Genomic DNA, 27,998 nt, shown 5'->3' on the forward strand with positions numbered 1-27,998 from the left:
ATGGAGGGTGTGCCTGAGCATCTCCTTTGTGGTCTACTGACACTAGCCATGTGGCTTGAACTTCTTGATACCACAAGCGGTGCCCTAGAGAGAGCATTCGTGTTTCAGGTAGTTGCAGTGAGTACTTTTACTTGTGTCAATTACTTGCTTTAGTCGGTTACTCTTACTGATACTTGCTTTCTCCTGTAGAATGCTTGTACGACGATTTCCATGGCTGATCATCTTCAGTCTGTGAGGTGTCTCTATGAGGCCAGGCAAGTCGAGGTGGAGCGGTCAAAGGCTCGAGTGGTTGAGCTCGAAGTTGCGAATGATCGACTGGCTATGTTGGGGGCCGAGGTGGATGAGCTGAGGTGCGGTGTCGAGGAGCGGTTTGATATGATCTGCAAGTTGAAGGATTGTGTCACCAGCCTGAAGGCCGAACAGGAAGCGTTGAGGAAAGAGGTCAATGAGTGCGTGTCCTGGGCTGAGGAGGAGGTGGTCGATTCAAGGCCTCCTAGGAGTATCAGCATGAGATGGATGATTTCACTTTGACCTCCTAGGAGACTGGGTTCTATCTTTGCCGAGATAGAGTCTACATGATCCCGAGACACCTACCAAAGGTGATGCCGCGGCCACTGAAGTGCTCGAGGAGGCTAGGAAGACCAAGGAGCACTTGTTGTGGGTTGAATCACTACTGCTATTGACCTGAACTTTTTCTGCTCTATTGAAGTTGTCTTTTTTTTGTTGATGCTTACGGCTTGGTATGCCAAGCTGAGAACCTTGTACAGACTTTCTTTTTTGAATTAATGGAAAAGTATGCTTTTTATTTTCGAGCTTGTGTGCTTTTTCTCTCTTTCTCTTTTTTTTTAAGTTGTAGGCCTTGGTCGGGAGTGTCCGAGATCTTAAGTCTTCGGTTTTTGGCCGAAGTGTTATCCGAGCTCTTGTCTCTTGGGGGGATGCTTAGTTGCAAGTCTCTGGAGCTTTTGGCTCTTTGGGGTCTAGCCGTTCCTCAACTAGCTCTGATCTGATGCTTCGTTAGTGGAGTGTGTGGAGTTCGGTGACCATTCTCTAGCCTTGGGAGGTGGGAGCATTCTTCTCCGCTTTGGGATCTAGCCATCAATCAACCGAGTCAAGTGGGATGGTTGACTATGCACTGCCAAACTAGCCAATGGCTATGCATTATGGGCTCTGGCCGTTATAGGTCAGCCAAGTCAATGCGCATAAATTCTAGTCGTTGAGAGTCTGATTGAATGTCGTACACTGCACAGTATGCTGTGCAGTGTGTGCCGCGCAATGTGCGTGTGGTGTGTGGTGTGCGTGGTGTGCATTAAACAACCACTTTGTAGGACAAACAAACTCTTTATTAATGTAGAATCATTGGTGGTACATCCGGAGGTTCCTGGTATTCTAGCTCCTCTGTATGGGCCTATTGTCGAGGTCTTCTAGCTTATAGGTGCCGAGTCCGACCACTTTGGTAACTCTGTAGAGTCCTTCCCAGTTTGGTCCAAGCTTTCCTTCTCCTGGCGCAGGAACTATAACCTTCCAAAGAACGAGGTCGCCGATTTTGAACTCTCTTCTTCGAACTTTGGAGTCGTAGTACTTTGCCATTCTTTACTACTGCGCGACCATCTTGAGGTGTGGTCGATCACATGCTTCTTTCACCAAGTCAAGCTCTACGTGGAAGTCTTCATTATTCTGCACCTTGTCGTAGAACTCGGTCCAGAGAGTTGGCGAGCTGATTTCCATAGGTATCATGGCTTCAACCCCATAGGTTAGGCTAAAGGGTGTCTCTCCGGTGGTCATCCATGGTGTAGTCATGTATGCCCAAAGAATGCTTGACAACTACTCGACCCACCTTCCCTTAGCCTGATCAAGTCTGATTTTCAGGCCGTGCAATAGGGTTCAGTTGATTAATTCAGTCTACCCATTACTTTGAGGTTGGTGTATGATTGTAATTTGGTGGTCAATCTTCAGGTCAATGCAGAGCGCTTCAAACTTCTGATCAGTGAGCTGCATGTCGTTGTTGGTGATGAGAACCCAGGGGATGCCAAAGTGGCAGGCAACACTTTGCCAGGAGATGTTCTAGGCATTGTGTGTGATAATGTGTGCAGGGCCTCGACTTTCACCCACTTAGTGAAGTAGTCCTCGGCGACTAGGAAGAACCTCTTTTGCCCGACCGTGGTAGGGAAAGGTTTGAGGATGTTCATTCCCCACTGCGCGAAGGGCCATGGGCTGGTGATCGGCTTCAGTGGAACTGCTGGTTGGTGATGGAGGTTGGAGTGTCTCTGACATCGGTCGCACTTTCTGATGAGCTGGGTTGCTTCCTGCTTCATAGTCAGCCAGCAGTAACCTTGCTAGAGCGCCTTGTAAGCTAGGGTTCAGGCACCGAGGTGACCACTATAGCATCCTTTGTGTATATCCCTAAGGATGTAATTGGCCTTGGAAGGGGGGAGATACTTTAGGTAGGGAAGAGTGTGATCGACGATAGAGTTTTCATTGGATGAGGCAATACTGGGCCAACTTGTACGCAAGTTTCTTGGCTTTCGCTTGGTCTTCAAGCAGGGTGTTGTCCTATAGGTACTACACTATCGGGTCCATCCAAGACAAGCCTTGATAAACTAGGACGGGGAGCACCATAGCTACAATGTTGGGTTGGGCCAGAGTGTCAATCCAGATTGTCGCATTGAGGTCGGTCCACAGAAAACTAGCCAATTTTGAAAGTGCATTGGCTCGGCTGTTTTCATCTCGAGGGATCTATTGAATAATGAAATGATTGAGCCATTGAATGATCTCTTCCACCTTTTGTAAGTAGTGTGCCATGATTGGAGTCCATTTCTCGAATTGGTTGTGGATCTGGCTGACCACTAATTGGAAATCATTGAAGGCTTCAATGTGTCGAGCACCAAGATCTAGGATAAGTCGAAGTCCAGCAATTAGATCCTCGTATTCAGCTTCATTGTTGGAGGCCTTGAACTTGAACCTTAGAGCATGCTCTAGCACCGTATCTTCTAGGCTGAGGAGGATGAGGCCAGTCCCATTACCTTGCTTATTGGATGAACCATTCACGTGGAGAGTTCATATCTGTGGTGGTGGGCCGAGGGGCATACTCGATGTCGAACTCACTCAGTTGCACACTCCACTTGATCGGGTGGCTAGATGCTTCCGACCTCTACAGAACTTGCTTGTGGGGTTGGCCGGTGAACACACAAATGCTATGGGCCTAGAAGTATGGCCTGAGTTTTCTTGCCAGGGTGACTAGGGCTAGAGCCACCTTCTCTAGGTTTGTGTACCTAGCCTCCGCGTAGTTGAGGACTTTGCTAGTGTAGTAGATCATCCTTTGTACTCGGTCTTCCTCTTTGACTAGTACTGAGCTAGCCACCTCATCCCCGACTGTGAGGTCGAGTAGCAGCTCGTCCCCAAGGCTCAGTTTGATAAGGAGAGGTGGTGTGCTTAAGTACCTCTTCACATTCCTTGATCCACTAGAAATCTTTTACCTTTCTTAAGGCCTTGAAGAAGGGCAAGCACCAGTCCGTGGGTTCGCACATGGATCTACTTAGAGCGGCTACCCATCCGGTGAGGCACTACACTTCTTTGTGTGTTTGGGGTAACTACATGTCAAGGATGGCCTGAATCTTTTTTATGTTAGCCTCGACTCCTTGCTTAGTGATCATGAACCCCAGGAATTTGTCGGAGCCAACCTTGAAAGCACATTTGCTTGGGCTCAACTTCATCTTGTACTTCTTGAGGGTGCCGAAGACTTCCTTGAGGTTAGCTAGGTGGTGCTTGTCATTGACATATGCCTCGACATTGCTGCTGAGCTGATCCTTGAATACCTCCTTCACCAACCGTTGATAAGTGGTGTTGGCGTTCTTGAGGCCAAAGGGCATTGCCTTGTAATGATATAGTTCACAATTTATAATGAAGGTGGTCTTCTCTTGATCGTTGGGATGCATCTGGATCTAGTTGTAACCCGAGAAAGCATCCATGAAGCTCAAGAGTTCGTGCCCTATCGTTGCGTCGATGAGCTGGCTGATCCTCGATAGGGGAAAGCTATCTTTGGGATAGACTTTGTTTAAGTTGGTGAAGTTGATGCAGATTCTCCACTTCTCGTTCCTCTTCTTCACCATAATCATGTTGGCCAGTCAATCTAGGTACTTTATTTCCCGGATGAAGCCGATGTCAAGCATCTTTTGGACCTCCTCGCTGATTATCTACCACCATTCTACAATGAAGCTCCTCTTCTTTTGCCTGATTGGTTGGTAGCGCAGGTCAGCGTTTAGGTGGTGGGTTATGACCTCAAGGTCGACCCCTGGCATGTCTGCCACCAACCAAGCAAATACGTTGGCATGGGTCCTCAATAGGTGCACAAGGTCCTCGCAAAGACGATCGCTCAGGAGAGATCCGACTTGGACTGTCTTCTCGGGGTCTTCCTTAGAGAGCGGCACTTAGACGAGGTCTTCAATAGGTTGGCCGCATTGTGTCCTCAACTCGTCTTGCAGATCTATGCTTTGCATTGTCAGCATCTCCGCGGCTTGCTGCTTTCCTCGGCAAGACATTAGATAGCATTGTTGTGCCTCCCTCTAGTCTCCACAAGCCACTCCCAATCCTTATGGGGTCAGGAATTTGGTAGCTAGGTGGAAGGTAGACATAGAGGCTCGCAAAGCATTCTAGCTTGGCCAGTCAAGGATGGTGTTGTAAGAAGAAAGGCATTGGACGACGGTAAAGTCCATCATGGCTATAGAAGGGGACAATGCCAAGATTCCATTTCAATGTCCTTGGATGAATAGAACTAGAAAACCATGATCAACAAATTCGTTCTTAGTTTTGAACCATCCACCTGGCTCTTCATCTCTATAAGTGCCCACATGCCAAATTTCAACTCAAAATCCCTTCTTTGACTATCCCATCAACAAAGATTCTAATTTAACATTTATAATTAAAATACACAAGAAGTCATAACCTAAGTAACCAAGCCCCTCTCATTAAGTCTAAATTCCTTCTAAAATAAGTAAGATTTCATTTTAACCTTTCTCATTAGTTAATGAACCATAAGTCAAAACCTTGATCTAAAGAAATTTTTCAATATACACTTCTGACCATAGATCTGACTTTTACATCAAATTCAATATGCTTTAAAATGCTTACCCACCAAATTTCTTCCATAGATTCCTTTGTTTGACTCATCATTAAGTCAAGATTTTGTTTAAGCAAATCTCATTTATTAGAGCATGATAGGCATAAATCTTTGTTATCCAAATCTCATTTAACCAATTAGATCCGAACACCATGTTTAGAGGCCCAAAAGCCTTAATACGTTAAATTTCATGACATAATTCTTCATTTAACCGCTAAACAGGCAAGGTTTTGTTTCAAGCCTTTTCATAGAATGATGAGCTATAAGTTAAAACCTTGATCTGAATCAAATCATTCAATCTATACCTCTAATTAGTGATCCATTTCTTTTATCAAATTAAGGATGTAATGCTTATCCACCAAATTTTATCCCAAAATTCCCTCAATTAACCCACCATCATACCAATATTCTATTTCAGCAATCTCATTAATTAAATCTTATCAGCCATGAATCTTCATCATCCAAGCCTTATTTAACTAATCATACTTCACCACCTTGATCAGGGACCCAAAATACCTTAGTACGTCAATTTTCATGACCTAATTCACCTATTCAATCATTAAACTAAAAATATTTTGTTTTGACACACCAAATTAAATCACCCATTAGACTAATTAGGGCACACCAAAAAGACCAAAAAACTTAAAAATCCTAAATAAGCCAAACAAAAGAGAGAACCTTATTGGAATCTCCAATTGTTTTCATTAAGAACCTAATAAAATTCCCAAATCTAGAGTCGAAACTCACAAAAACCACCATATTCCTATATATCACTCGAAAAATTCTCTATATGCCTCTTTATCTTTATTATTGGATAGGATGTTTCCTCCAACAAAAAGGGGCAGTGATATGCACACAATTTTTTATTAGTCCCTTCATCCTACCTCTTTATACCATCTTTCAGGACTCAAAATATGAAAACATAACCAGCCTAACCAGAGACCTATCAAAACCCAAAATCCTTTCTTACATTTAAACCCTAGAAATACATATTGAATTTCATAACCAAACTCTAAATACCCAATGTTCATCATTCCAACTTTCTTTTTAATGGTCATGATATGCATATTGTTCGAACCTTGACTCCACAAAATCAAATCCCACACATTCATTGCCTTAAGGATACTAAGATACGATAAACGGCCAAATCCCACTTTAAATCTATGATGATCTGAAGGGATAGGAAATCCATCATATGGATGCCCAAGATTGCGGAATAAAGGGGGCGAATTTCAAAAATTTTTTCTTTCCCTTCAACTGGGAATCGAATTTCCTATGTAGAAAATCTTATTTCCAATGATCATTCTTGAACCATAAACTAAACCAGATCTGAACCAAAAGGAGTAGGGAGAGATAATACCTGGTACAGAGAAATAATATCTCTCAATGGAGGTGTTCACGCCCAAGGTAGGATCCAAAATCTGCTCCCACTGAAGATGGCGCAGTGCAGGGTGGCGCAGAATTAGCAGTGTTCTTCCTAAGATCTTGATTCTTCCCAAGAATCACCTGGACGGCTCATGAATACAACTCCTACCAATCTTTTCTGCAAAAGATTGGAATCAAGATCCAACCTTAATTTCTCCCAAGCAATGGAGATCGAACTGTTGTAGGCGGCGGCTGTAGGAAGGAGGCGGCTAAAGAGTATTTGTAGGGTCAGAATTCTCTCTTCTGTGATCTCAACTCTAAAGACAAGGCTGTTGCCAGTGATTGTTGGATGTCTAAATGCTGCCGCCCCCTCTTCCTTTTATAGACTTAAAGGGATCAGCTCCTAATCCCATTAGGAGTTGCTAACCCAAATCATATATGGATTAGAAGTCCCTTTAAGTTAAGGGATAATCCTTATCTTATCTGCAAATTAGATCAGTCAGCTCCTAATCTAATTAGGAAGTTTCCAAATCTAAATCTCATTTAGATCTTGGACTCTCTAAGTGGATAGGGTGTGGGCTCAATCCTATCAGCTGATCTTATCTCAGTTCGCCCCTTAAAAACTAATCAAATTAGCCCAGTTCGAAATGGACTTAAGGCCCATTTAGGGTTATGTATTCATTAAGCCTTCCAAACTACTGCCTAGTTGGGCTTCCTTGTATGGCGTGGGACCCAAACATTGATCTACACATCAGCCACATGGGTTCAGCCCAGCCTTTGTTACAAGGCCTGGCCGAATACACTGTTATGGACAGTGCACCCCCTGAAACCCATCAGATGGGCTCTATGGGCCCAACACTTACTCTAAGTGGTCCTTGGGCCAAGACACCTTGTAACACGCAGGGACTGTGGGCAGATGCAAGATTAGCCCATCATGTATTATCCTCAATGGCCTTACACATAACCTCTCAGCCCATAATGATCATACACTGCCCGACAAGAGAGGACCTCTCCCTCGGCTGCAAGGGACAGCGTTGCACTCTCTCATATATGGATCCTGGGAATTAAAACCTTTTGCAAATCATTTCGAAACCATAATGTATATACTTTTATATCTCATATAAAATATATTTTGCAAAACAAATCTCAACGATTGAAATCGGCTGCTGATAGTCTTGGTTTCCATCAGTGAGAGTGCATCCCCGATCATTACCTTTGTCCGACAAGGGGGCTGATCGAGTCACTATGATCACCCACTCAGATGAATTCTCAGACTGTCCCAACATACCCAGGTTTTGACCCCCGCTAAGGATCTCACTGATTGGTACATCAAAGACAGCCCAATCCGACACCTAGTGCAGTATCATAATCGAGTCTAGGGGTCGGGTGTAACTTTCTAGTTTTGTCCATCAATCTCCAAGGTCCAGGGCAATACTGGAAATCTAGTCCAGTTCAAAGATTCAATTAATCCCACACTGTGTGTGCCTAGGGTTTCACCCTGGTAGCTGATACAAGCCACCCCAACCGACTTGGTGGCACCATAGTGTCAGCCTTGTCAGGATAGGTCTCCCCAGACCGACCCACTGGCTGTGAACATTCTAAACTAACACGAGTCTCATTAAGTGTCCAGTTTAAGGGTATTACACAGAAACATACCAAGGGAACATGAATCAAATATGCACTTTTATTCATTTACAATAAACTCATAAAGTACATCATTTTGATTGAAGCTAAGGGCATACAAAATTGTCTAACATGATCAACCTTAAAAATGATAAGGTTTCATTTTGATGTTCTTAGATGAATAAAATTAGAAAATCAAGATTAATGAATTTGTTCTTAGATCTAAACCTTCCACCTAACTCCTCATCTCCATGCCCACATGCCAAATTTCAACTTAAAATTCCTTTATTTGACAATTCGATTAATAATGATTCCAATTTGGCATTTATTATTAAATTGCACAAGAACTCATATCCAAGAAACCAAGCCCCTCTCAGTAGGTTCAGTTTGGAAGGAGTACAAATGCAAATATGTAGAGTGCAAAACTTTACATTTTGTATTATTTTGTATGTATTTTCATTGTACATATTTGTATTTGTATTCCTTCGAAAATGAGCCTTAAGTCCAAAATCCTCAAAATAACCCACCCATCTAATTCCTCCAATTCCTTCCAAAATAAGCAAGATTCATTTTGAGCCTTCTCATAAGTTTATGAACTATAAACTAAAAACTTGATCTAAAAAATCTTTCAATCCACACCTCTGATCAAAGATCTGACTTTTCCATCAAGTTCAAGACGTTTAAGATTGCTTACCCCCCAAATTTGATCCAAAAATTACTTCATTTAATCCACCATTAAGACAAGATTTTGTTTTAACAAATCTCATTGATTGGGGCATGACAGCCATAGCTCTTCAATATCCAAATCTTATTTGACCAATTGGACCTTATTGTCATCTTTAGAGGCCTAAAAAGCCTGAGTACGTCAAATTTCATAACATAATTCCTCATTTTGATTGTTAAATAAGCAAGATTCCATCTCAAGCCTTTTCATTGAATGATAAGATATAACCTAAAACCATGATATAAATCAAATATTTTAATCCACAAATTTAGAATGTTTAAAAATTCCTACCCACAAAATTTCATCCCAAAATTCCCTCATTTGACCCACCATCAAGCCAATTTTCTGTTTTAGGGAATTTTATTGAAAGCTTATCAACTATGGATCTCCATCATCTAAGCCTTATTTAACAAATTAGACTTCACCACCACAATCAGAGACCTAAAAAGCCCCAATATATCAATTTTCAAACCTAATTCATCCATTTAACCATTAAACTAGAATGACTCCATTTTGATGCACAAAATTAAATCACCCCTTTATCTATTCTAACCTAAGTTCTCAATACGGTGAGGTCTGATGTCAAACCGTCAATTAAACCCCTTTAGCCCATTAAACCATTTAGGACATGCTAAATAGACCAACAGAACCTAAAAACCCCAAAGTAACCCTCCCTGAACCTAGAAATCCACATAAGAGTCATTGTAGCCATTTCAAATTTACATTTTTTCCACTAAGAGGTCAAATTTGAACCTGATAAAAACAAGTTTGAAAATAACCCCATTAAGCATGAGAAACAATAAAAAATCATTGACATCTCAATTTGATTGATAAAAGCCTCAAAGATGTTTTGGAAAAGCATGATAAATTGAGATTGTTTAAGTTTTCTTGCATGTTTTAGCTTTTCTAAAACACTAGAAATGTGGTGGATGAATTTTAGACCTGTTTAATCCCTTCCTCTTTATAAACAGGGCAGATTTTGAGATCCAGGGCCATTTTTTTAAGAGGAAAATGAAAGAGAAAACCCCATTGGATTCCCCAATTATTTTAAGAAAGAGCCTAGGAAAATTCCTAAATCTAGAGTTGGAATTCACCAAAACTACCCCATTTCTTTGTGTGTTCATGTTTTAATCTTTAAGAAATATAAACCTCACCCCTCAAATATTTACTCTTTTGCACCGAGGAGCAACAACAAGTTGTTCTGTTGGTCTAAAATCTCAAAAAATGTCATTCCTAGGCTCTAAATAAGCTATTGTCAAATTCAATCAAGGCTAAATCGAAGAAGTAAGTTTCATAACCTTTATTGTTAGCCCTTTGTTCTTGTTAGTTAATTCTTGAGTTAGTTTTTATTACTGATGAGGGGTGATTTGGCACGACCTAGTAAGTGAAGGTCATGTGGACGTGATTTGCTCGAAGGGTGACAACTCAGTAAAAGGAGCCTAATTAGCTGTCTTTAGAGCTCGGGGTTCGGTCACCTTGACATAAAGCCACCTCGACATAGAGTCACCTCGGCATAAAGGCACCTTGGTACCAAACCCAGTTTGGGGCCCAAGAATCGAAGTGACACGTAATCAACTCTAGAAACTTCCCAAACTGACATTGAATCTCGCGAGATCATGTCGCGTAATGGCAAGCCTTATCCTCTCCCCGCTCGGATCGAGCGGAGATGATAGAATTCATTAACTAATACATTACTCCAGGACTAAAGTGGAAACGGATCTCATCTACTCTGGCCAAAGATCCTAGAACCGTTTCATGAGACCCATTGAGCTCAACTATATAAGGGCGTCAACCCCTCCAGGTCCCAAGTACGTGCGATTACTTACATTCAAGCTCTCTAGCACTCAAACTTTAGCTCACAACTACAACAAAGATACTGACTTAAGCATCGGAGCGACCTCACCGACCCATCCACCCCGATCTCTTTTATCCCTATTTTGTAGTTTAATCCAGCTCGCCATGTGAGCATGTCCAGGCAACTTTCCAGTTAGGAGCTCCTGGGTCATGCATCATCAATTGGCACCATCTGTGAGAAACGATTGAAAGTGAAGGGTTGAGAGATCCGTCATATGGATGGCCAAACCCTGTAGGAAGGTAGGACGGAATTTCACAATTTTCTCTCTCACATCTGGGAATCACATTCCCTATTTTAGAAAACTACATTTTCAATGATCAATCTTGAACCCAAAATCAGACCAGATCTAAAACCAAAAGGGAGGAGAAGGATAAACCTAATACGAAGTAGCAGTAACTCCCAATGAAGGTGCTCATGCCCAAGGAGAAGACCAAAACCCGCTTCCACTGAAAACGACAGTGTATGATGAAGCAAAATTAGTAGGATGGCTCTTCAGCAAGAACCAGGATTCTTCAGCAAGAATCGAACAAGGATTGGTGAGCACGTCTTCAAATTGTTTCTTTAACCAAGAAACAATATAAAGAACCTTTCTTGATTAATTCCTCAAAGGGAGATCGAACTAGGTAGGGATGGCAAGAATATGAGAGAATTCTGTAGGTTGTTATGTGTTAAAACTAAGGAATCCGCCCTCTATTTATAGTCTTCTTTGGATCAACCTCCTAATCTAATTGGGAGAGACTTTCTTGATCTAAATCCGATATTTAGATCTGGACTCTTAAATGGATAAAACTTATCTTATCCTTTCAACTAATCCTAATCAGATTATAAATCAGATCTTGCCTCATTTTAATTAACTAATTTAAGCCTAGTTCGAATTGGGCTTTAGGCCCATTAAGCTTATGTGCTCACTTACCCTTTAACCTGTTGCCCAGTTGGCTCTCTTTGTATGGTGTGGGACCCAAACATTGATCTATACATCAGCCACATGGGTTCAGCCTAGCCTTTATTACAAGGCCTGGCTGAATTCACTATAGGAGACAGTGAACCCCTGAGTCCATCACCATGTGCTTTTAATGGGCCAAACATTTACACTAAATGGCCCTTGGGTCCAGCCACCTTATGAAAACCCAAGGACTGTGGACAGATGCAAGATTAGCCTATCAAGTATTACCCTCAAAGGTCTTACACTTAACCTCTCAGCCCATAATGATCAAACACTGCCCGACAAGATTAGCCCATCCTTTACTAACTGTATCATAGTTTCTTTTCATGGGGATTATTTCCAACGTAGTTTTGGTAATGTTTGTTTCCAGAGCGGGATGGAGAACATAGAAACCATTCTCAAGTTCCCCATATGCTAGAAATTTGTTATTTTGTTTAATAGTAATCACATTACTAAACAAAATAGAATAACTATCCATGCACAATTTTAAGACAGAAATCAAATTTCTTCTTAAATTAGGTATGAAAAGAGAACCTTTTAGTATAATAATTCATTCTCTGAAAAACTAATTCTACAGTGCCTATGGCTATAGCTGCAACACTTGCAGAAGTCTCCAAGTAAAGTGTCACTTCTCCATCACTCAATCTTCTACTTATCTTGAACCCCAACGGTGAACTACACGCATGAGTCGAAGCCCAGAGTCAATACACCAGGAAGCAGAAGTGACCAACAAATTGGTCTCTATGATGAAAGAATTGAACATACCTTGTTTCTTAGTCTCTAGGTATTGAGGACAATTCTTCTTCTAGTGGTCGGTCTGCTTATAGAAGTGACAAACATCCGATGCTTTGTCTTTCTTCTGCTTTAGTTTTTTTACCCTTCTTCTGAGCCTTCTGCTTTTTCTTTCCTGATTTGCCACCTTTAATAAGCATGGCTATCGGCTTATCCTTCTTAATCAATTCTTCAGCCCCTTGCAATATATTGTTGTGTTCCTGAAGGCTAATATTTAGCTTTTTCATGTTGTAATTCGTGATAAACTAATTGAAGGACGAAAGCAAGGAATTGAGGACAACATCAATTTTGGTGTCATGATCTAGCCCTGACCCGAGACCCTCCAATTCATTAATATAACCCATCATCTTTAGACAATGATCATGGATCTGTTGGTTCTTGGTCATAAACAATTTTAAGACCTTTTGTAGAGTAGAATGATTCTACTCTTCGTACAGTCTTCAGACTATCCAATATATCCTTGGACACTTTGATCTTATCGAATTGTCACTATATCAGATTGTCTAAAGAGGCTATAATATAATATCGGGCAAGAGAATTTTTCTCTTCCCATTCTTGATACTCTCTTCTTCAGGCCTCAGAAGCCCTATCACCCGGACGATTTGGAGCAGGGTTCTTAGCAATTTTGTCCAATTTCTCGGACATTAGAACCAGCATAAGGTTTTAGAACCATTCAATATAATTAGGGCCCTTAAGTTTGTTATCATCCAACAACTTGGTGAAGTTTCCGTTTGCCATTTCTAGTAAAGGCAAAGTAGATTTATAAGTCCACAACCTAATTGATTCGTGTCATGACATAGAAAGGGATTTTAATCTATGTTCCATTTCCATTTTGGACATCTCTGAGATTCCCTCCAATCTCAGTGACAGAGACAGTTGTGTCTCTGGAAATGTGGGAAACCACATGGGGTGCATGGAAACAACTGTTTCAGCTACAAAACCCCACCGCCTTCTGTGAAGGATCCCATCCACTCATCTTATGAGCTTTCCCTTTGACCTCTATCAGACAAGGTTCATAGTCATTTTAGGTTAAACCTTTCTGTCTAGTAAGTGCTCACCCATCATGTTCGTGAACACCAAGGTACTGCGAGAGAGTCTTTCATTTTAGGATAGGCCCCTTCCACATCAGTCTATGACGCTCCTATCATCTCATGAAGCAATCCAGCCAACTGCATTAGCAGATGGATAGCCCAATTTTATGGTGCATCTCCACCCACCAATACAGCCAACCTTCATACTAATGATGGAAGGCCTTTAGAGAATTCATCATATGAAATTCCCTATCACATGCACTTATATTTAATGGAGGGAACGAAAACCCCCTAGATATGATTTAGATCAAACCAAAATGACTCCCACTGGCTTTCATAAAGCCAGATTCAAAGTGGGCTCAAAACGGCTAGGGTTCCGAGGTGTTCCTCTTGGGGAGAAACTGAAGTGGGCCCCATTGAGAAAGGGAGATCATCTAATGATCTTAATGGCACCATGGAAATGATGTGCATTCAGCCTTGGTGTTCGAAAAAGCCACTATCGAATTAACATGGGCCAAACACTTATGGCCCATGTACGCAACACATTACATCACATACATCACATGCATTAAATCCATAATCGATCCAATCAACTAAATAACTGTAAAACCCATAAAAAACCTTTTCAGCCCATTTAAAGCCCATAATATTATCAAATAATATTATCTAGGTATATGGGCTGATCTGCAAAGAGCAGTTCGGCCCATATAGCATTTATGCTGAATTGGGCTAAAGCAATTATAACAAATCAAAACTGGGTTTTACAGATGTGGGCCAAATTGCATCTTGCAATTAACCATCAACCCCTCGGCTCATATAGGAAATTTTAGGGCTGAGAACAGCCCCCATCGAACAACATATTTGGTCCAACCAATTTAGTTCAATCCGGTTCGAATGGGTCTAGAGTTTGATGTTTAATTCATGATCCAATTCAAGAAACATGATCTAAAAAACAAAGAAATTGATACATGACAATTAAGAATCAATAAAAAATAGCAAGAGGGTTGTTCGTAAGGCTGCAACCCTGCAAAACAAAATTAGTTCACAATTTGCAGTTTCCAAAACTGCAAATTGTAGATCTTTGAACCCAAATCTGCAAAATTTTCTCCTTCGCGCTTCCAACTTCGTATTCAAATGAAATAAAATAGAAAACCTAATTTTTCTATTAATATTACATCAGATTCGAATTCCTATACATTCTGTCTAAAATTAAAAATAATAAAATTAATTACAAACCAAGAATGAATAGAAAAAAACATAGATGCGCATATTTCTTGCGTTGTAGAAAGATTTCGATCTCCTCCATACGAACAACCCAAAATTCAAGAAATATAAATAGAACAACTCTAAATATATAACAGAATGATAAAAAATTATTTTTTGATCATTCGCCCAAAACTAGGAACCGATTTCCTAGAAAAATCGCTAACTGCACAAATCGAGTAGAACAACTTCTACCGATTTGCATAGATCAAATCTAGCTAAATTTTGGTTCAAGAATCAAACCATGGCTCTGATACCACTAAAGGGATGAGAAGTCCATCATATGGATGGCAGAACCCTACAAGAAGGTTGGGCGAAATTTCAAAATTTTCTTTCTCTCCCATCCGGGAATCGCATTCCCTATTTTATAAAACTGCATTTTCAAGGATCAATCTCGAATCCAAAACCAGACCAGATTTGAAACCAAAAGGGAGGAGAAGGATACACCTGATACGAAGTAGCAGTAACTCCCAACGAAAGTGTTCACGCCCAAAGAGAAGACCAAAACCCGCTTCCATTGAAGATGACATAGTGTGTGAAGAAGCAAGATCAGCAGGATGGCTCTTCAGTAAGAACCAGGATTCTTCAGCAAGAATCGAACAGGGGCTGGTGATCATGTCTTCAAATTGTTTCTTCAACCAATAAACAATATCAAGAACCTTTCTTGATCAAATCCTCAAGAGCAGATCGAACTGGGTAGGGATGGCAAGAATAGAAAAGAATTCTACAAGTTGCTATGTGTTAAAACTGAGGAATTCACCCCCTATTTATAGTCTTCTTTGGATCATCTTCCTAATCTAAGTAGGAGAGAGTTTTTTTATCCAAATCTGATATTTAAAGCCCATAATATTATCTAGGTATATGGGCTGATCTGCAAAGAACAGTTCGGCCCATATAGCATTTATGCTGAATTGGGCTAAAGTAGTTTTAACAAATCAAAACTGGGTTTTACAGATGTGGGCCAAATTGCATCTTGCAATTAACCATCAACCCCTCGGCTCATATAGGAAATTTTAGGGCTGAGAACAGCCCCCATCAAACCACAGATTTGGTCCAACCAATTTGGTCCAATCCGGTTCGAATGGGTCTAGAGTTTGATGTTTAATTCATGATCCAATTCAAGAAACATGATCTAAAAAACAAAGAAATTGATACATGACAATTAAGAATCAATAAAAAATTGCAAGAGGGTTGTTCGTAAGGCTGCAACCCTGCAAAACAAAATTAGTTCACAATTTGCAGTTTCCAAAACTGCAAATTGTAGATCTTCGAACCCAAATCTGCAAAATTTTCTCCTTCACGCTTCCAATTTCGTATTCAAATGAAATAAAATAGAAAACCTAATTTTTCTATTAATATTACATCAGATTCGAATTCCTATACATTCCGTCTAAAATTAAAAATAATAAAATTAATTACAAACCAAGAATTAATAGAAAAAAAAACATAAATGCGCAGACTTCTTGCGTTGTAGAAAGATTTCGATCTCCTCCATACAAACAACCCAAAATTCAAGAAATATAAATAGACAATTCTAAATATATAGCAGAATGATAAAAATTTATTTTCTGATCATTTGCCCAAAACTGGGAACTGATTTCCTAGAAAAATCGCTAACTGCACAAATCGGGTAGAACAGCTTCTACCGATTTGCATAGATCAAATCTGGCTCAATTTTGGTTCAAGAATCAAACCATGGCTCTGATACCACTAAAGGGATGAGAAATCCATCATATGGATGGCTGAACCCTACAAGAAGGTTGGGCGAAATTTCAAAATTTTCTCTCTCTCCCATCCGAGAATCGCATTCCCTATTTTATAAAACTGCATTTTCAAGGATCAATCTCAAACCCAAAACCAGACCAGATCTGAAACCAAAAGGGAGGAGAAGGATACACCTATACAAAGTAGCAGTAACTCCCAACGAAAGTGTTCACGCCCAAAGAGAAGACCAAAACCCGCTTCCACTGAAGATGACACAGTGTGTGAAGAAGCAAGATCATTAGGATGGCTCTTCAGTAAGAACTAGGATTCTTTAGCAAGAATCGAATAGGGGCTGGTGATCACGTCTTCAAATTGTTTCTTCAACCAAGAAACAATATCAAGAACCTTTCTTGATCAATTCCTCAAGAGGAGATCGAACTGGGTAGGGATGGCAAGAATAGAAAAGAATTCTACAAGTTGCTATGTGTTAAAACTGAGGAATTCACCCCCTATTTATAGTCTTCTTTGGATCAGCTTCCTAATCTAAGTAGGAGAGAGTTTCTTGATCCAAATCTGATATTTGGATCTGGACTCTTAAATGGATAAGACTTATCTTATCCTTTCAGCTAATCCTAATCAGATTATAAATCAAATCTTGTCTCCTTTTAATTTACTAATTTAAGCCCAGTTCGAATTGGGCTTTAGGCCCATTAAGCTTATGTTCTCACTTACCCCTTAACCTGCTGCCTAGTTGGCTCTCTTTGTGGTGTGGGACCCAAACATTGATCTATACATCAGCCACATGGGTTCAACCTAGCCTTTGTTACAAGGCCTGGCTGAATTCATTGTAGGAGACATTGAACCCCTGAGTCCATCACCATGGGCTCTTAATGGGCCCAAGATTTACACTAAATGGTCCTTGGGTCCAGCCACCTTATGAAAGCCCAAGGACTATGGGCAGATGCAAGATTAGCCCATTAGGTATTACCCTCAATGGTCTTACACTTAACTTCTCATCCCATAATGATCAAACACTGCCCGACAAGAGAGGTCCTCTCGCTCGGCTGCAAGGAACAATGCTGCACTTTATACTCATATGAAACCTAGGAATTAAAACCTTTTTGCAAACATTTTGAAACCATAATATATAATCATATCTTTATAAAAATATATTTCGCAAAACCAAATTTCAAACATATTTGAAATCCATTGCTGGCAATTTAGGTTTCCATTAGAGAGAGTGCATTTCCCCGATCATTCACTTTGTCTGACAAAGGGGTCCTATCACTTTGATCACCCACTCAGATGAACTCTCAGACTGTCCCAACATACCTAGGTTTTGACCCTATCTAAGGATCTCACTAATTGGTACATCAAAGACATCTTAATCCAACATCAAGTGCAGTACCATAATTGAGTCTAGGGGTTAGGTGTAACATTCCAGTTTTGCTCATCTATCTCCAAGGTCCAGGGCAATACTGGAATTTGGTCTAGTTCAGGGTTTCAAAAAAACCCGCATTGCATGTACCTCAAGTCTCACCCTAGTAGCTGAAACAAGCCACCCCAACCAACTTGGTGGCACATCAATGTCAGCCTTAGCAAGATAAATCTCCCTAGATCTATCCAACGGCTGTGAAGATTCTAAACTGACACAAGTCTCATAAGTGTCCAGTTCAAGGGTATTACATAGAAACACACCACAATGAAAAGAATCAATTTAGTACTTTATTCATTTATAATAAAGTCAAAAGATGCATCAATTTGTTTAGAGCTAAGGGCATAACTATCTAACAGAAAGGTCATCCCAATTCTAGTTACAGTCTCGGTCTTAATCTCATCGTCAATGGCATCATCCAGCCACAACGAAAAGAGTGACATGAACATCATTAGGGGGCAAGAGCAACAAATGGTCACTCCCCAAGGTTCATCGGTGACAATTGGCCAGTTCACCATTCCCCAACGCCGAAGGATTTCAAGGTTCCGCCACTAGACTAGTATGACAGGTCCTTTGATCCTAATGATCACATAGACGCATTCTAGTCCCAAATGCATCTTGCAAGGCTGATGAGGCTTGTATGTGCATGGCTTTTTCCACCACATTCAGAGGAGTAGTTCGGACCTAGTATAGAAACCTCATGCCAAGTTCCACCAGAAGCTGGGTGCAGTTCGTAGACATGTTTACGGCTCACTTCATTACTAGTAAGAAGTGCCCGAAATCATAGGAGAGTCTTCTGAACGTGGTGCAGAGGGAAGGAAAGTCAATTCGAAGCTATATCACGTGTTTCAACGAGACATGCCTATAGATCCAGACCTTGACCCAACAGTACGTCTCATCGTAGTGCAAAAAGGAATCACTCACAAAGAATTCAAGTGTCACATCGTGGCTAACAAGCCGAAGAGCATCAGCAAGTTCCTTAAGCTGGCTGATCAGTTTATCAGTATAGAAGAAGAGATAAACCAGAAAATTGACAACTAAGGAGAGAAAAGGAAGAGAGAGGAAGAAGGAATGAGCAATAAGAAAAGAAAAAATAGCAAATCCCCTAAGTGAAGAAGCAAGTTAAGCGAAGAAGCAAGTCCCCGAACTCGAGGAGTAAATCCCCGTCGTGAAGTTACAGGTCGGGTCAACATTCCAAGATCCCGCTAGTGGAGAGAACCAACTATAATCCTCTTAACACGAAGTGAGGAGAGATCCTAATGACCATCAAAGACTCCTCCATCATCAGATGGCTTCCCAGACTATAGGGAGATCCAACGACCAGGAACCCGAACGTCTATTGTCACTTTCATCGGGACCATGGTCACAGCACAGAAAACTATAGAAACCTCTACGACGAGATCAAAGAGCTAATCTGCCATGGGTACTTGAAGAACTGCATCTTGCATGAGGAAAAAGGACAAGGGGATCGATAGGGAGATCAGAAGAAAGATGCCCCAGAATGCAGCAAACAAAACGAGCAGCCACCTCGCCCGCTACCAGAAGAAAGGCAGATCTGTGGAGTGATTAATATGATCACTGGAGGATCTATCGTAGCGGGGGGCACAGCCATAGCCGGGAAAACGTCAGTCCGAGAACTGGAGCATGAAGTAGAGAACCCACCCAAGCGACCTTGGATTGAAGAACCAATCTACTTTATCGAGGATGATGCTCGTGGGATTCAGTATCCTCATGACAATGCCCTGGTCATGAAGATGATCATCAATGACTTCGAAGTGAAGTGGATCTTGGTGGACTCAGGCAGTTTGGCTGATATCCTCTTCAAAGAAACTTTTGATAAGTTTTAACTATAGCAGAACAATCTAAAACCAGAAAATGCCCCACTAGAAGGGTTCAGCGGAGAGGAAGTCAGACCAATAGGTCACGTCACAGTACCAGTGGAGGCGGGCACATGGCCAAATATTGTCTGGTTTGAGCACACATTCTTGGTGGTTACGACTCCATCCCCTACAACGTGATCATAGGTCAGCCTATTACGCATGTTTTACGTGTGATAATGTCAACTTACTATCTCGCGATGAAATTCCCGGCGGACTACAGAGTAGGGGTGATACAAGGCGATCAGCTCGATTCCCGGAAGTGCTATGTGGCTGCCCTCAAGGAAAAGACAAAACTGAAAGAAGGTGTCGAACTAGAGCGACCTACAGACTACACCAAGGAGCAAGCTACCCCGGTGGAAGAGACGGTCCACATACCGGTGTCCAAGACCAAACCAACCAAGAATCTCCAGATTTGTACACATAAGCGAACCGCTCCGAACATAGCTAGTAAGTTTCTTACTTAACAATTTAGATGTTTTCACCTGGTCTGTGATAGAAATGCCCGGAATTGACCCTAGTATAATAACTCACAAACTTAATGTGGACCCTTTAGTCAGGCCAACTAAATGAAGAAAATGCAACCTCGCCCCAGAGCGGTGGAGGGTAATCGATGAGGAGGTCGGGAAGCTCCTCGTTGCATACTTCGTCAGGGAGGTTCATTACCCGAGCTGGGTCGCTAACCCCGTGCTTGTGAAGAAAACCAATGGCAAGTGGCGCATGTGTGTCAACTACACCGACCTGAACAAAGCCTGCCCAAAGTATTGCTTCCCCCTACCCAGAATTGACCGCCTAGTAGACGTGATCTTAGGGCATGAATTGCTGAGTTTCATAGACGCCTATTCCGACTATAATCAAATTAGGATGGACACAGGTGACCAAGACAAAACTACTTTTGTAACTAAACTCGGGCTATACTGTTATAAAGTTATGCCCTTTGGTTTGAAAAATGCTGGAACAACTTTCTAGCAACTTGTAAATATATGTATATATAACATTTGTATAGATATTTTGCATACATATTTACATATATACATAAATATATGTATATATATATTTGCATAAATACATTTATAAATATAATTTTAGAGTGGGTTCACTAACCAACGCAAGCCTAGTCCGGGCCTGAGCCCAACCCGAGTGCACCAAATTACAAGGCGGGCTAGGCTCGGGTTAGGAAAACAGGCTTGACCTCGGGCTCGGGCCTTAAGCCAAAATTTTATGGCTGGGCCTGGGTTGATCATAAACCCAGCCCAACCCGCCCAACTTGCACCCCTATTGTGTTACAATGTAAACAGTTCAGGTATGCCACGGGTTGAACTTAACCCGAGTCTGATCCAAAACCCAGTCAGGAATGAATGTAGGTTTCCGCTTATAGCAACCTACTCACATCCCTATTGATTATGTAAAAATTCAGCTAGTTCATCAATAATCAATGTTTGTAACATCTCCCCTCCCCATTAAATCTCTTGTTCCCTCTTAAATCTCTTCTATTCCCTTTTGTCTCTCTCTAATAAAGTAGGGGTGTAAATTAAATGGATTAGATTAGGTTAAAGGTCAACCTCTTAAATCTCTCTCTAATTGTACCCCGGCACGACAAAACGCAATCTGTGTTGGGCATGGCACAAAGGTCAAAAACATAACTCATATCAATATCAACAGATATTTGGTTTGAAGGAAAAGGTTGAGAAAGAAAGGAAAAGATAGGGAAACCTTTGCAATTTGTGTATAGGTTTCCTTACCTTTCCCTTCCTTTTCTTGTTTCTTCCTTCAAACCAAACACAACAAGGTAAAATACTTAAATCTCCCTTTGTTTTCCAATAACTACTTAAATCCTTTTGTAGTTTGACCTTTGGAAAATTCTCCCCTGGTGCAAAACTACGATCTTTGAGAACTGGCACAACACTTTTACATTTGAATCAGACATGAGCGAGTCTAAATAATTGGCTTCTTGCATCTGAGAGAGAGCACAAAAGTCCAAAAACTCTTGCACTCTGGACTTATGCTCCCATGTTTTACAATTTCATCTAGCAAAACCTTTTCCAAAGAAAAATGGATTGAGAAAATCTTTTGATAAAGAACAAAAGGTAAGTACTCTCTTCTTCTTCTTTTTCTTCATCTTCTTCTTTTTCTTCTTCTTCACAATAAACAATTATAACTAAATAGCACAAGTACATTATTGTTCTATAATTAAATTGCTATTTTCATTGAATTACTCCTTAAATTGGTGTTTAATTTGACAAAGCTAGCACTAGTGTACCACTGGATTGTTGGAGCAACTTGTCTTACTTGCTAGGGTTAGACCCCAGCACAACCAATGGGTATTTAGAAGAAACAGTGAACCCAGACCAATTTCCAATTGTACCTTGAAGCTTGGAGATAGATGGGAAAAAACTGAAAAATTGCACTTAATCCCATAATTGAATATAATACTACACTATGTTATGGATTAAACTAAAAAGCTATCTGATTGGGTGATCATAGTGATAGAATTGGCCCCTTCATCAAATAAAATGAATATCAGGGTTTATACTATCTTTGATAAAAACCTAAACTGCCAGTAAAGGATTTCAACTATATTTGAAATTTTATTTGCAAAATATATTTATATGTTATATTACTATTTTATTGAAAAAGTTTTAATCCTATGATCTATCTAAGCAGAGAGTGTAACACTGCATTTTGCAGTTAAGAGAGAGGTCCTTCCCTACGAGAAATGTTTTGATGATACTACACTATGTTATGGACTAAACTAAAAAGCTATCTGATTGGGTGATCATAGTGATAGAATTGGCCCCTTCATCAAATAAAATGAATATCAGGGTTTATACTATCTTTGATAAAAACCTAAGCTTCTAGTAGAGGATTTCAATTATATTTGAAATTTGATTTGCAAAATATATTTATATGCTATATTACTATTTTATTGGAAAAGTTTTAATCCTGAGATCTATCTGACAAGAGAGTGTAACATTGCATTTTGTAGTTAAGAGAGAGGTCCTTCTCTATGAGAAATGTTTTGATGATTATGGGTAAAGAGGTTTGGTGTAAGAGACCATTTTAGGGTTGGATTGACCGATGAGTTTCATTTTACATAAATCTATTATCCTTAGATCTTTATAAGGTGGGTGAATTTAAGTATCATTTATATGTAAATGTTAAACCCTAGGGTTGGCAATCTTGACCCCAACCCAATTGGCCCACCCATACCAATCTATTGGTGGGTCAATATGGGTCAAGTAGCCCATTAGGGTTAGGGTGGGTTGGGTCCAACGTACCCATTAGTGTCAGGATGGGTTGGGTCACACGGATCAAGATGGGTTAGGTCAAAGTTAATTCTATCTATACTTGCTAAATCTCAAAAAGTAATTGTAGTAATTCAAACTCAAGCTTCCTAGCATGCCCACATCTCATTACACTTCCAAATCACCATACCACATTTCATTTTGAGATTAGAAGGTGAAATACAATAAATTTTATTAACTTTCGTGTCCACATGCAATTTTATAAAGTAATTTTATGAAAATGACTTTTATAAAAGTACTTTTACATGAAAGCAATTTTATAAAGTACTTTTACGAAAGTACTTTTATAAAAACACTTTTATATGAAAGCTCTTTATGAAAGTACTTTAACAAAAACACATTTATGAAAGCATAAAATCACTTTTATAAAAGTACTTTTATGAAAACACTTTTACAAAAGCACTTTTATTAAAGTACTTTTACTAAAACACTTTTATAAAAGCACTTTTATAAAAGTACTTTTACAAAAGCACTTTAACAAAAACAGCTTGTCTCAATTGCTAGGGTTAAACCCCAAGCACAGTCAATGGGTGTTTATTAGAAGCATTGAACTTGGACTAATTTCCAGTTATGCCCTGAACCTTGGAGATAGATGGGCAAAACTAGAAAGTTACACATAACCCTAGACTTGATTATGATACTACATTAAGTGTTGGATTGGGCTACCTCTGATATGCTAATTAGTGAGATCTATTAAGGGTCAAATACCTGGATATGTTGGGGCAGTCTGAGAATTCACCTGAGTGGGTTATCATGGTGATAGGATTGACCCATTTGTCAAACAAAGTGAATATTAGGGTTTACACTCCCTCTGATGTAAACCAAAACTACTGGTAGTAGATTCACTTGTGTTTGAAATCTTGTTTTGCAAAATGTATTTATATATTATATACTATTATTTTATGAAAAAGGTTTGCAAATGATTTTAATCTTGGGATCCATCTTAGTAGAAAATGTGGCACTGCACCTCCTTCCCTGTCAAGAAGTGCTTTGATCATTATGGGCCTAGAGGTTAAGTGTAAGAGACCATTATAGGAAAAATTACCTTATGGGTTTTGTTTTACATAAGTCCATTATCCTTGGGTCTTTATAGGGTGGCTAAATCCAAGGATAATTTACATGTGAATGTTGGGCCCAAACTTAATAAATGATGATTGGATCAGGGTTCATAGCTTGTTTCAGAGGTTGGACCGAACCCATATGGAATTGCATGAGATCATTATGGGGTTCACACCATAAAATATCAAGACTAAAGTGGCCATGCAACCCCTTGGGTCGTGAGCCTTTGAAGTAAATGGACTAAGGCCCAAAATTAATAAGATTAATTAAATTGTCACATGACAACTCATGTACGTTGGGTCGAATCTAGGTTTGGTATTGGATATGGAGCACCTATTTTTTAAGAGGATAAGGTTTATTTGTTAATAGAGTCCATATTTAAATTAGGCTTGGATAGTCTCCTAATTAAATTATGAGAGTGCTCCATAAGGAGATAAATGAGAAGATGGCAAACTAGACTAGAAGTCTTGACACTCTTTCTCCCTCTTCTTCCCTCGTCTTCCAAGAAACCCTAATTCAACCTAGGCTTTCAAGAATTGATTTTGATCAATTCTTCAAGTTTTTGCAAGAAAAACGTTGATAAAGATCAATCTCACTCACCTTATTCAATCCAAGCAATTAAGATAGTAGTTTTCGAGAAAATAACGTTACTGAACCAATTTTGCCTATACACTGTGCCATCTTTAGTGGAGGCTAGTTTTAGGATTGATTTAGGCGTGAACTTCCACCTTGGGATCTGCATTTGTGGTATCTGTATCAAGTATCATTTTCCCTTTTTGATTTGGTTTAATATCTGGTTCAGTGTAGTGTAAGATCGATTTGAAAAAAGAAATTGCAATTTTTCAAAACACCGGGAAGTCGATTTCTAGAAGAGTTAGAAAATTTTTAAAATTTCGCCCAACCATTTAACCTTGTTTGGCTCTCCATAAGATAGACTATAACCCTTCCAATAATACAAACTTCATAAACAACAAAAGTTATTGATTTGAAGGGCAAATTTGGAGAAAATTTAGAAGGGTTCAAGGTAGTATGAGGAGAAAATTTAGAAAAATAATAATTTTGGTAAAAAATAACTACATGAATATTTTGGTCATTTTCATGTCTCTTTCTAAAAGATTCTAACAAAGGGGATCTACTTGTAACTATGTTAGAAAATAGAGAGGAGGTGATTAATTTACCCTTTTTCTTATAATGGAGTGATATATCCAGTTCTAAACCCAATTCTGGTTATTCTTTTATTCCTTGCTAAATAAAGGCTTGGAAAGGGTAAATTTGTATTAAAAAGAAAACATAAATAGTTGCACATGATGTCTTATCTAGATGAACCTTGTTGGATTGTTAACATGCAGAGAGGTCTTTATCCGATGACATCAAAAATTTTCGTTTTCTTTTCTATTTAAAAAAGAAAAGGGTAAAATATAAAAACCTCCCCTGAAATTTTTGATAATCATAAAAACCTCCCATATAGTTTCATTTAACAAAAACCACCCTTCTATTTTTGATAAAATTAACAAATACCTCCCTTTCGTCAATTACCAAAAAAACGTTAAAGAGATAATCATTTTTTAGAAAATACCTATTTTACCCTTTCTTGAACATTGTTCATCTTCTTCCCTGTGAGGCAGCGTCAGCACCACTCTAAATCCGATCTCTTCCTCTTCTTTCATCTTCTTCTGCTTCTTGTTCTTTTCCGTTCTTTTCCGTTCTTCTTCTTCTTCTTCTTTTTCTTCTTCTTCTTCTTCTTCTTCAGGCATTGTCCCCTTCCATCACTCCCGTTCAGTAGCGGCAGTGCTTCATGCGAAACCTCTCCCTTTCCACCATTCTCTCCCTCTCAATCTCTCTTTCCTATTGCCCCTCTCCCCCTCAACATAAATCAATCAAAAAGGAACTATTCCTCCCCTTCCCCATTCAAACCAGAAGCAGAGCAGCGGCGGCGACACCCCCTCTCAGCCACTCCCTTCCTCCCTCTCTCCCTTTCTCTCATTTTCTTCTTCTTCTTCTAGTTAGTTGGAAATACCCCTGTTCTTTCAGGCGCATTACCTGAGACAATCGGAGGGCTAAAAAACATTGAGTTTCTTTAACTTTTTGCTAATGCCTTGGCGGGAAAGATTCCTCAGAACCTCACTGCTCTTCGAAATCTTACTATCGTTTCCTTGAGCAACAATTACTTCTCTGGCGATGTTCCAAATGTGTTCGAAGCCGTTCAAGTTTTAGATCTGTCTTCCAATCTGATTAACGGGTCGTTGCCGCCAGATTTCGGTGGAGTCAGCCTTTGTTACTTGAACCTCTCGTAAATAGACTCGTCGGAAGGATTCCACAGGAATTTGGGAAGCAAATCCCGGGAAATGTCACATTTGACCTCTCGTTCATTAATCTCACAGGAGAAATCCCGAAAAGTGTAGCTTTTCTCAATTAGAAAACGGATTTGTTCGCTAGAAACCCGGATCTATGCGGGAAGTGACTTCCATTCTTTCTGCTCCACCCAATGTCTCTGAAATTACTTCTCCTCCTGCATTTGCAGCTATTCCGAACACCATAGACTCGACACCTGTAACTGGGTCATCTGGAACGATGAATGGGACTCAATAGCAAAGGTAGAGGGGTCTTAGACTAGGAACAATTGCAGGTATCATCTTTGGGGATTTGGCTGGTATCGGAGTTCTGGCTTTGATATTCTGTTATGTTTACCAAATAAGGAAGAGAAGGAAGAAGGTGGTCAGTAGTACAGGAAGCGCAGAGAAGAAAGACAAAATGGATGGGAAAGATATCTGGCCTTTGTCATCAGCGTAACCGAAAGGGCCGGCGTGCTGGTGCCTGGGAAAGAAAAATGATGACGACGAAGAGACGTCCGAGACGGCGAGCATTGACAGTGATGAAGACGAAGAGGAAAAGGTGGGTGATGAACAACAGAAAAAGCAGCAATAACAGAAGGGAGGGTCTCTTATAATTGTAGACGGAGAAACGGAGTTGGAGCTGAAGACTTGCTGAAAGCATCAACTTATATATTGGGAGCGACTAGTTCGATCATAGTATACAAGGACGTGCTGGAGGACGGGACGACGCTGGCGGTGCGAAGGATCGGTGAGAGTGGTATAGAGAGATACAGAGATTTCGAGAATCAGGTCAAGCTTATAGCTAAATTGCGCCATCCCAATCTGGTGCGCATACGAGGGTTCTACTGGGGTTCCGAGGAGAAACTCGTCATCTACGATTACGTCCCTTGTGGCAGCCTCGCCAACTTTAGTTACAATAAGTTCCTTCTCTTTCTCTCCTTGTCGTCTGATTGTCTCTCTCAGTTTGTTTGGTGCATAGTAGCAAAAAGTAGTAAGGTTGTACTAAAATGAACGGTAATGCTGGTTTCACTGTGTAAAGGCGCAACCGTGGAACTGAGAAGTTATTCTCTATGCCTGAAAAGTCAACTGTTCGTGGTAGGCCATTGGCCAGGCTTTGCAAACGCCACTCTTTCCCTTTCTGTTGTTGGGAAAAGTTTGAAAATGAAATGCAATGCCGCCCATTACAAGATAACCTGGGCTGATTGGTAATCTGTTCTGTTTTCATTGGAAATGCATTGCGCCTTCTCCTATCCTAGTCTGGACCGCCATACCGCTATCACCGGTGCCGCCACTGCCTCTACTTTTGGGTTCGAACAGGGAAGAAGATGAATAGTGTTCGAGAAAGGGCAAAATAGGTATTTTGAAAAAAAGTCATCCCTTTACTGTTTTCTGTCTTGATCATTGATGGAAGGGAAGTATTTGTTAATTTTATTAGAGGTAGGTTTTTGTCAAAATAAAACTATAAGGAAGGTTTTTATGATTGTCAGAAACTTCAGGGGAAGTTTTGTATTTTACCCAAAACAGAAAAATAAAGCTTTCAATCAGATTAGGTTTTGATCTTCTACCAACAAAACAC

The 27,998-nt window shown here is 40.2% G+C and overlaps 1 pseudogene; it reads left to right on the forward strand.

The window, feature by feature from the left end:
• LOC148846060 (putative LRR receptor-like serine/threonine-protein kinase At4g37250) lies at window positions 1-27,972 on the forward strand (annotated as a pseudogene).
• Window positions 27,973-27,998: the final 26 nt, after the last annotated feature.

Source organism: Nelumbo lutea, chromosome 7, assembly GCF_056320005.1.
Source record: "Nelumbo lutea isolate HS-2025 chromosome 7, American lotus-T2T, whole genome shotgun sequence".
NCBI classification, from domain to species: domain Eukaryota; kingdom Viridiplantae; phylum Streptophyta; class Magnoliopsida; order Proteales; family Nelumbonaceae; genus Nelumbo; species Nelumbo lutea.